Here is a 9,583-nt window from a genome sequence, read left to right as displayed (position 1 = left end):
AACATTTCAGCAAATCCAGCCTCCGTCAGAAGTTACAGAGTGATAGGTGTAAGTCCCCGCCAGACCCACAGCTGCTGCCCCTCCTGAGCCAGCCCCGGGCAGCCGGTGAAGTCACCCTCGCACCTCGGGTTGCGGGGATGGCGATGGGGTCGGTGCAGGCGGCGGTGGGTGCACCACAGACACTGCTCCGGCCAGGTCTCTGCAGCAGGAGAAGCACAGGCAGCAGCTGGGGGTGGGTAAGATACCCCCCAGCTCCTGGATCTGCACAGGGGGCCAGCATCACAACTGGGTGGATGGGGTGTTTTTTTAGGGGATTCACAACCTCATCCATGAGGAGCATGAAAAAGGCGAAGATGGGTCTGGGTTGACCCCCTTCCAGGCCCCAGCGGGTCTACCCCCTCTGGTAGTGTCTTCCAGGGGTTACATTCTGTTTGCAGGCATCTCCTGTGGCCCATCAAGGGTCTCCACAAGGACCATTATCCTGAACCCCACAGCTTGCATAGACAGCTTGCCCCTTCAGGCAGGAGATTGCTGCCCCTTCCAAAAATCTCACAAGGGCATAGGGTCACTAAGCCTTGAACAGATGAGCAAGAGCAGGAAGAAAACAGGGGAGATTCCCTTGAAAGTCATTAACATCTCCATTAATGTTGCCTAGTGCCAGGTCTCAGCCCTCACCATCCCACTTGTCCTCATCTGCAGACATGTCCTCTTTGGGACAAGGCTGGTGTCCTTGAGTTTGGAGGTCACCTGCCATGCTGAGGGTGACAAAAACAACAACTTTCGGTGGCTAGGAAAGGCCACTACTTCCCATCCATTCTTTCCCCAGCCCTATTCATCCCCCTCCCACTGCAACCCGGAGAAACTTCCTCCCCAGTATCTCCAGGGCTTTTTGCATAACAATACCAGCCCTGATCTTGAGATAATGCCTCTGTCCCAGCACCTGGTTGGGAAGCAATGGAATGGAGACAAGCCTCCACCTTGTGCAGACCCAAAACTGCTGGGTGGCTTTCTTACCTGTTACACTGCAGAGGAGGTGTCCAAAATCCCCAGATCCTCAGGAGTCTCCAGTGAAGGGATGAGCAAGGACCTTCCTGCCAGATCTTCGCTGTCTGAAACAGGTAACAGTCCAGCTGCCTCCCCCGTCTCTACAGAAATCCAAGTGCCTGCCTGGAGACACGGCTCAGTGGTGAGGAGTCCTTGGTGCACCAAGCATGGGGAGGATAAATCAGCCACCCCTGTGTCTCTGCCTGGCATGGGGACAATTTTTCGGCTGGTTGTGGAGCCCGGGACTCACCAGGAGAGGAGGTGAAGCAGGAGGATGGGTGGGTCACCTGGTGCGGGGCTGATGATAGGGACAAGCCAGCCCCATGTCCTGGTGCCCTGGGCAGCGCATCACCAGGGCAAGGGCAAGGATGCAGAAGAGGGAGGAGCAGGCACAGGAGGTGAAGCAGCCCCTTTATTCAGTGCCCCGTGCCCTGGAAGGACTTACTTTCTCTGGCTCATCATCTCAGGACACCAGGGTTTTGCCTGTTCTTCTCACAGCCCAATTCTCCCTCCCAGGGGACACAGTTTGGGAGTCAGTGGTGGTCCTTTGGCACCTCAGAGGAGTCAATGGCCCTGAAGCTGTGCAAGCCAAGATGCTGGGGCTGTGGGACCTTTGAGATAGGGAGTGGGAGCAGAAGAACATGGGCACTGTGTTTAGGATTGTGCACCCCAGGCTGAGCTCTCTTATGAGAGTCCGAAGCAGAGGGAGGACTCACAGCAGTTTCTCTGCACCCCCACACCCCTCACCCAGGGCCAAGCCCCCTGTGCAATGCCCCAGGCTGGTACCCAGCCCCACTCCATTGAAAGGCTCTGGCAGAGCCCATGCTCAGCCCTACTGCATCCCATCCTTCCTCCCTCATACCTGGAGCTCTGCAGGACTCCATGTTCATCTGCTGTCACCCCTGGGTCCTGAAGGAGCCGTGCAGAGGTGGCTGAGCCTGGAGGCACCATGTCCATGGAGGTGCACTGGGCTCCCAGCTCCCCCTCTGGGGTGAGGATGCCCCATCCTGCGGCTGCTCAAAGCTCTCAGCCACAGTTTCCTCACTGTGCTGGAGCCACAGCAGCTCTCCGACATGGAGCCCGGAGTGAGACTCAGCACACTAGTTCATGGGCTTTTGCAGGTTTTATAGTGCCCTTTATCTTTGCTCTGAAGCAGACTGCGCGAAGCCAAGCCAGCCCCTTTGGAAAGGGCTCCTGCTTCACTTTCCAAGTGCATCCGTCCATTTTAGCCAAGTTTCCTAATGAAACAGAGGTCATGGGACAGCACTCTGTGCCTCTGTGTATCTCTCAGCCCTCTGAAAGCTTGCCCAGCTTCATCTCCAAACATCTAGTGATTTTTGGGAGGATTGTGGAGAATCTAGGACTTCACAGATGCCTGTAGGCTGGAGAAGTTCAGACCTTATTAATCAGGAGAGCATTCCTACGGAGGCTATTCCTCCAGACACAAAAAGCAAGGAAATCCAGCCCCAGTGTTTCTGCTCTTCCTAAATGACTTGTTCTTCACACAGGTTCCTCAAACCACCCCTGCAGATAACCCTCCTTGAGCTTCTACCCATGGGAGCAGCAAAGATTCAGGAGCCGCCAGGAATGCAGATGCTTTTGAAGAGCAGCTTCTCTGAAGCATAGCACAGAGGTGTCCTTTCCTCTGTGCGAGACCTGCTCCTGACCCTCATTAGACCCAGGATTCAGCCCCAGTCACAGGTTTTGGAGCCACTTCCACTGTGACCATTCACCTGGGGCATCTCTTTTCATCCCTCTGCAGCATCCCCCTTTCTGGCTCCACCTCTGTCTGTCCCTCTCCTTCTTGGAAAGAAGCACTGGATCGGGAGGTCTGAGCGCTCATCTTTGCCCCATGGTTTGAAACTCCTCCTCTGCTCTGGAGCTCTCTCATGCAACAACCTCCAAGCACCCACTCCCTCCTCGTGTCCCCAAGACTTGACAGAGAGACAACAATCACTGGCAGAGCCTGGCATTAACAGAGGTCACCACTTTTCAGATGTCAACCTAAAGCCCGGGTAATTCAGCCTCAGGAGCCGTTGCACAATGGGCTGCCTGGATGAGGTGGAGTTGTGTTGGTTGCAGGGAAGAATAGAGACAAGAGGGTCACTTCATCCCAGGAGGGAGGACAATTTCTGGGTTGAGTGTTGCAGAGAAGATCAATGCTTGCCTAGCATCCGTGCCATAAGCAACAGGCCTGGGGTTGAGCATGAAAAAATACTACAAGTGTCAAAAAAATCTGGTTTTGTATATCCTGAAACTCTTCACAAACACAAGCTGAACATATGCAGTGTTTTCCTCTAGGAAAAGTATTTCAGAGCAACTAAGCAAGGAGGGAGCTGTAAAGCTGACAAAGATTGGGGTCATCTCAATGTCTCCCTGCAGACATCTCCCCTGGGATCAGGAGTCCCTGGGGGATTCCCTAAGGGGAACAGGGATAATGTCCTGCTGTCTGTCCCCAAGGGTCAGTGTTCAGTGGGACGCGGAGGTGAGGCGGTGACAGGAGCAGTGTGGGGACCTGCACGTGATGGGGGACTGTCAGGCCAAGGCTGCACATTTCAAGATCGGAGCATGGTTTAAATGAGTGAAGAAGCCAGATAAAACAGCAAGGCCTTGTTCTTTTTTTTTTTTTTAATCTAATTTAAAAGCTCGTTACCTTCTGTAAAAAAGGGGTTTTGAAGTCTTTGATTTCTCCCCCTGGGCAATCTGTAATCCCTCAGCTAAGTCCTGAGCCCTTTAATTAAGACCTCAGTCATTTAAATTGTTAATGAAGATCCATTAGGGGGCCATCATTCTCATTCCTGATTTCATCTTGTGCTTGTTAGAGGGTCCTGATTAAAATTCATCATCTTAGAAGATATTTATAACTCTCTAACTATCCCTAGACCTCATTAATTCATAGCCACCTGTTTGGAAAGAGATGGGGGGACCTAAAAGGCACCAGGAGGGATCCGGAGCTCAGGTGACACCATGTTGACTGACAGATGACAATGTTGGCCTCGGTGAGAAGAGCAGCCCCACACGATCTGTGAAGGGGCGCAAGGCTGCAAAGGGATGCCACGGGGGTAAGGCAGGAGGCCAGACTGTTCCCAGTGGGAGGAGAGGAAAGATGCCCCAGCAGCCACCAGCCAGATATGGAGAGAGAAGAGAACTCCCCTTCCACATCAGGATCCTGGAGGGTACAAGGACTTGGAGACATTGAGCCATAGGAACAGACCACCCCATGACTCCTTCTCTGTCCCACTGACACATGTGGGTCCTGCCTGTCTCAACAACCCACCAGGGACATCGTCACTGCACTCCCCAGGCTCTGGGTCATGCAGCCTGGCTGGCCTGCTCCCTCCACAGCCTTCCCAGCACTGAACTTCTTTCCTGAACCTCAGGGAAGCTCAACCAGCTTCATGGACTTCACCCCTGGATGGGCAATGAGCTCCTTTTCATAGCAAAACTCCCCCAGCAAGCTCCAAAGCTTCCAGCCTTTCTTCCAACCCATGCCTCAGTTTGCCTTACTCTGGGCTGCCTGTTCCTCTCTCACCATGTCCTCCTTTGCACCCCCAAAAGCTAAGCAGAAGATCTTCCTCTCCCACTTCTATTCCTTTACCATCACCCACATGCTGCCTTTACCTTTTTCTCTCCCCCATCCATGCCATTTCCCACAGCTCCCTCTTTGCCTATTCCTTGTCATCCCTCCAGACCTAAAGTTTGCTGTCACTCTGGGCTGGGGACCAAGCCTAGGGATCAGAACTATTACAAGGGGTTTCTCTGGAGTCGTTTGTCCCCCTGACTCAAAAGGAACCCTTTCCTCTGGGCTACCCACTGGTTTTGCTTAGCCTCATATTCTCCTGCTTTGGGTCAGCCTTTAAATAAAAATGCCCTATGAAAATAGGAAAGGAGTTTTGTTTCAAGGCTGTCTAATGAAATACTCCGGCACTTCTGAAATGAGACATTTTGCCTTGGAAACATCCAGCAGGACTACGCTGACACTTTCACATACATCCAAACGACTGAAACCTGAACTTACAGCTCCTTTTGGTCCTGCTGAAACCCCATTTTTGGTGAATTACTATGCGCAAAGGGTTCCAGCTGGCTGCTCCCACCACAGCCCAGGTTTTGCTGCCCTCCAGCCCAGCTGAGGTTTGGGACAAGTTGTCCCGGGTGCCTTCCACCTTGCATGTCACCACCAATGCTGTGACAGAGGTGTGTGCAGCTCACAGCTGTGCTGCTGATGTGTGAGGCCGGGGAGAGCCCTCCTCCCTCGCATGGTGGCTGAGCCCAGCCGGGTTTGTAGCAATCACCGCATCACGGAGCAGGAAAAAATCCCTGGGTTGCTGTGGACAACAAAGAGGGTGAATAAGAAGGATGATAAATGCACTTTGAATCTCTTTGCCTCTAGACAGACACATTTGAAAGTGACCTGCAAGGGACCTTCCCCTTTTGGTCCCAAATAATAGAAGCTCTGAATGGGTTTTAACACTGGGTTTATTCCCCTTCTGCTTTTTTTGTTCCTATTAGAAATTCAAGTCCTTGTGCAGGCTCCTGAATGAGTGAGTGCAATGGGGATGCAACAGAAGGGAAGAGTGAACACAAGGGAATGAAAAATGTTTTTTAAACACTTTCCAAAAGGCCCAGCTTTTATCCGGCTGGAGTGGGAGAGGACGCTGTTTAACGCAGTTTTCTTTGTGCATGACAGATTTATTTAACTCCAACAATTGTGTCGCAGTTTGGAGAAAGGAAGCCTTTGTAGAAGTTACAGCTCTCTGTGGCAAGCAATCTCCATGCCCTTGCTGGAGCGAGGCCACTTTGCATGGAAGAATGAACTGCTTCTATGGGGTGAGGTGACCCCAGAGCCCACTGCTTGCCAGGAGGCATGATCTGGGATGGTCTGTCTTACCTCAGCTTCAAGCCTCAACTCTGCCCTTGTTAGCCAGGAGGGCATCACAACTGCATGAGAAGCAGGGCATTTCTTGGGCAATGGAAAGACCCAGGGCCTGAGACAGAAATTCCCGGCTGCTATCAACTTCCCTTGAACTTCCCACAGGAACATGCTTATGTTTGGAGTCGTCCAGGCAGCACTGGAGTAAATCATGTGTGATGAACCTGTTATTTTGATATCAGAACAAATGGTGACCTCTTGTCCACCTTAGTTGACCAGGGCTAACCACCCTACCTCAACAACTCCCCATGTAGGAAAGGTCTTGGCCAGCTTCATGGGGACCAAGCTGTAATTGGAGCCTAGCTGCCTGCAACTAGGTCCCAGGAGTATTTCCAAGGCAGGCAGGCAGGCTGCTAAGAGGGCTGTTTTGAAAACATGGCTATTGTCTTGGATCCAGGACCGCTGAGGAGAGTTCCTGCACCTGCAGGACTTTTCTGCCTTCCCCAGGTCCATAGAAAGGCATCAGTTTCCAAGGTTCACCTTGGTAAACACTCCAGAGAGTCCCTCAGCCTTTCCCTTTGGGCTCCTTTGCTCTGCTACAAGCAAGACCTGATGGTTTGGAGAGATATGGAAAAGGGTTGTCAAGGACAGTACCCTCCAGTCCCTTTCTTCTGCCAGCAACTCCCTGTGTCACCAGCAAAGAAGAAGTCTTCTGCTAATGGGCAACAGCACCATGACAGGTCTCACCCAGACCTGGAAGAGGACAGAAATCTCACTCAGGTCAAAAAAATGAACACCAACAACATCTTTCCATGCTTTGAGACACACACGCCCAAAAAAAAAAAAAAAGCCAGAAAGTCAAGACAATGCTCTCCCTCAGCTCTTCCCAGACAGGGTGAGATGAGCCCCAGCCACCCACTGGTGGCCATCCCATGGAGGACCCGGCTGCCAGCAGTTCTCGGGTGGGGTGCAGGGCAGGTACAGCCCCCACGCAGCCCACGGGCCCCCACGCAGCCCAAGCGTGGTGCCTGGGACCCTGTGACACCCGCGCACGGTGGGAGCCGACACCGCAAGTCGCTGCCTCCCTCTTGTGGGCAAATTTGGGGAAGGACAAGGGGAGCACCCGGGGAGCCCTGGCAAGGCTGGCACCCACAAAAACACACCCCTCACCCCGTTGGCTGCACCAAAGGGTGAACCCCTGCTCTGAGAAACCGACAGGCACGCTGCGCTCTCCAGAGCCTGGGAAAACAAAGGTGTAGAGACCCAAAAGGCTCATACAGCCACCCAGACACTACTGGTGGGCTCCAAACCATGCTGCCCAATGGGCTCGCCCAGTCCTCTTGCTCTCCATGGGTGCAGAACCTGGACTGAGCCAAATGAAGGGAGCAAAGGACGTGTGACAGTGCAGGGACCGCAGTCTTGGGTCATCTATAACAGCCTGCCTGACTCTTGGGTTGGAGAAGATTTGGCTCCACCACAGGCAGAGCAAGATGGTAAGCATTGGCAGGAGCAGAGGAGAAGAAACCAGGCTGTCCACTGTAATAACCACCCCACGAATCATTTGGGAGCAGACAGCGGCAAAGAGCAGAGCAGCATCTCCACAGGACCTGCTGCCTACTGGGATCTGTGGTTCCCTCTCTGGAAACCCAGGTTGCTACAAACCCTAGGAGCTTCCAAGACTTCGGGAGGCCGTCTGCTCTCCACATGGGACTGGAAGGAAAAAGGGAATAGAGAGCCAAGGGACCTATTAAAATCCCCTTCGTGGGCACAGTGGGTGGCAGGATATTCCCAGCTGCTTCCAGAGACTCTGAGATAGCCCCAAGGGATGCTCTAGGAGGCCTGAAGATGAAAAGAAAAAGGCTGAAAAGAAATAGCCAGGGGAACGGAGCAAGAATATGCAAACTCAGCTAAGACCTGCAAGGAAATGATAAAGGCCAGGGAAAAACAGAGAAAAATAACACTGCCAAGAGGGCTACTGGGAATAAGAAGGAATTTTGCAAATTGCAGCAAAGGGAAAGCAAATACAGTGTGAGTCAGCCCATTAATAAATGAGAGGGGAACGCAAATTAATGAGAATTCAGAAGCAGCTGAGGTACTGACCTGCTTTCAGATTTTCTATTGCGTTCCCAACACAACAGGGTTTTAGGAGACGTTAACCCTTTCCTCTGTACCCTGTAGGACTGGGCATGACATTGGTCGGTTCAGAAAGATTGAGATTTCTGAAGGAACCTGCGGCACTACAGTGGCCTCCTTCAAGATTCTCCATGCACTTGTACAAAGCTTCATCACAGCTGGATCACAAGTGTCCATGAACATCTATCTCAGCCACCGTGTGTTGCTCCCCATTGGGCACCATTTCCCTACAAACAGTCATTCACATGCGGCTGGGCTTGTATGACAGCCTGGGGAAGGTCTTCTCTCCCACATGCCCCACATCTCTTCTTCATTCTCCCACTCTCCTTATTTTGTCCATCAATCTTATTTGCTTTGAAAAAGTTTTCAGCAGCTTTTCTCCAGCCAGCTGGAGTCATGAGTTCACATGGGGAACCATCTCCTTTTTCGACCCTGTATATCAACCACCCAGGAATTGTGTGGGTTTTAGCCAGTATAGACCAGTTTAGCTCCATTATGGCCGTGGTTCTCTGTTACACTAGCACCCTTTGGCCAAAAGCAGAGAGGGTCAAAGCATATGTCGTTGATAACACAGACCAGTGGGATGTCTGCTCCGTTTATCACTGTCTCTTTGGGATTTCCCAGCACAGTCTCTCTCCTGAGCGGTGGCAGCTCATTTTATGGATCAGCTCCTATTTGATGATGCATTCATTGATCTTTGCCACCATCAACCTGTGAATTCCTCTTTTCCATACTAATCTGCATCACTCCAGTATCCACCAGCACCTGACTTGGTCTGAACCTTCCTCTTCTACTCTCAACAGCTTTACTCACAGGGCAAGGTCCTCCTCAGCCAAAGCAGCCTCTGAGTCGTGCTGATTTTGGTCCTTCACTTCATAGCGGCCCAAAGACCCTTCACAGCAATCATCCTAACAGGAAACAATGACTTTCATGCCCTGGTTTTACAAGGAGAAACTTGTTTGCAGATCCTCCTTCTTTAAAAAGTCCTTTTCCTACAAGACCATCCAGGAACAAGGGGACAGTAGATCCCAGGATGGAGAGGAGCTGTTTAGGCTTATTAGAGCCAGCAGAATTAGGAAAGCCTGTAGTTACATTTGTTATGTTCTCTGACAGTCTTTCACTGTCTTGGCTGCAGTTTCCCAGGATGGATGCCTGTTTACACTGAGCAGCTTAAGCTTTCAGTTAAACCAGCCCCGCTGTCAGTCAGGGAAAGAAAACCTGGCTCTGAAAACCATTTGAGAGAGCTGCAAATGATGCAAGCGTCAGAGAGACTGCCAGGGAGGTGTGCCTGCTCTTCCATGGGGTTTTTTCTCTTCTTTCTTGTCTGAGTCCTTAAATAAACATTTGTTTGTCTCCCAAAATAACCTAGAACTTGCAGATTAAAATGCATTTTATAGCTCCCTCTCTGATCCTCTCCAAACTGGGATATGGGCAGGCAGAAGGTCACACACTGAGTCCCACCTTCTCTGAGGGTGCCCCTTGTTAGATCCATCTCAAAAAGCTCTTGACCTGCCATCAGGATTAGCTGCCACTGGC

General features: G+C 51.7%; 1 long non-coding RNA gene across 1 annotated transcript; it reads right to left on the bottom strand.

Annotated features, from left to right (window-relative positions):
* Positions 1-1,022: 1,022 nt before the first annotated feature.
* Positions 1,023-2,122, bottom strand: LOC106890858. Its single transcript, XR_001412587.1, has 3 exons — positions 1,907-2,122; positions 1,490-1,655; positions 1,023-1,109 (listed from the first exon to the last, which is right to left on the bottom strand). It is a non-coding gene; the product is annotated as an uncharacterized LOC106890858 (long non-coding RNA).
* Positions 2,123-9,583: the final 7,461 nt, after the last annotated feature.

This window comes from Calidris pugnax, unplaced genomic scaffold, assembly GCF_001431845.1.
Source record: "Calidris pugnax isolate Ruff unplaced genomic scaffold, ASM143184v1 scaffold152, whole genome shotgun sequence".
Classification (NCBI taxonomy): Eukaryota; Metazoa; Chordata; class Aves; order Charadriiformes; family Scolopacidae; genus Calidris; species Calidris pugnax.
Note: the sequence above shows the minus strand (reverse complement) of the source record. Positions and strands in the feature narration are given on the sequence as shown.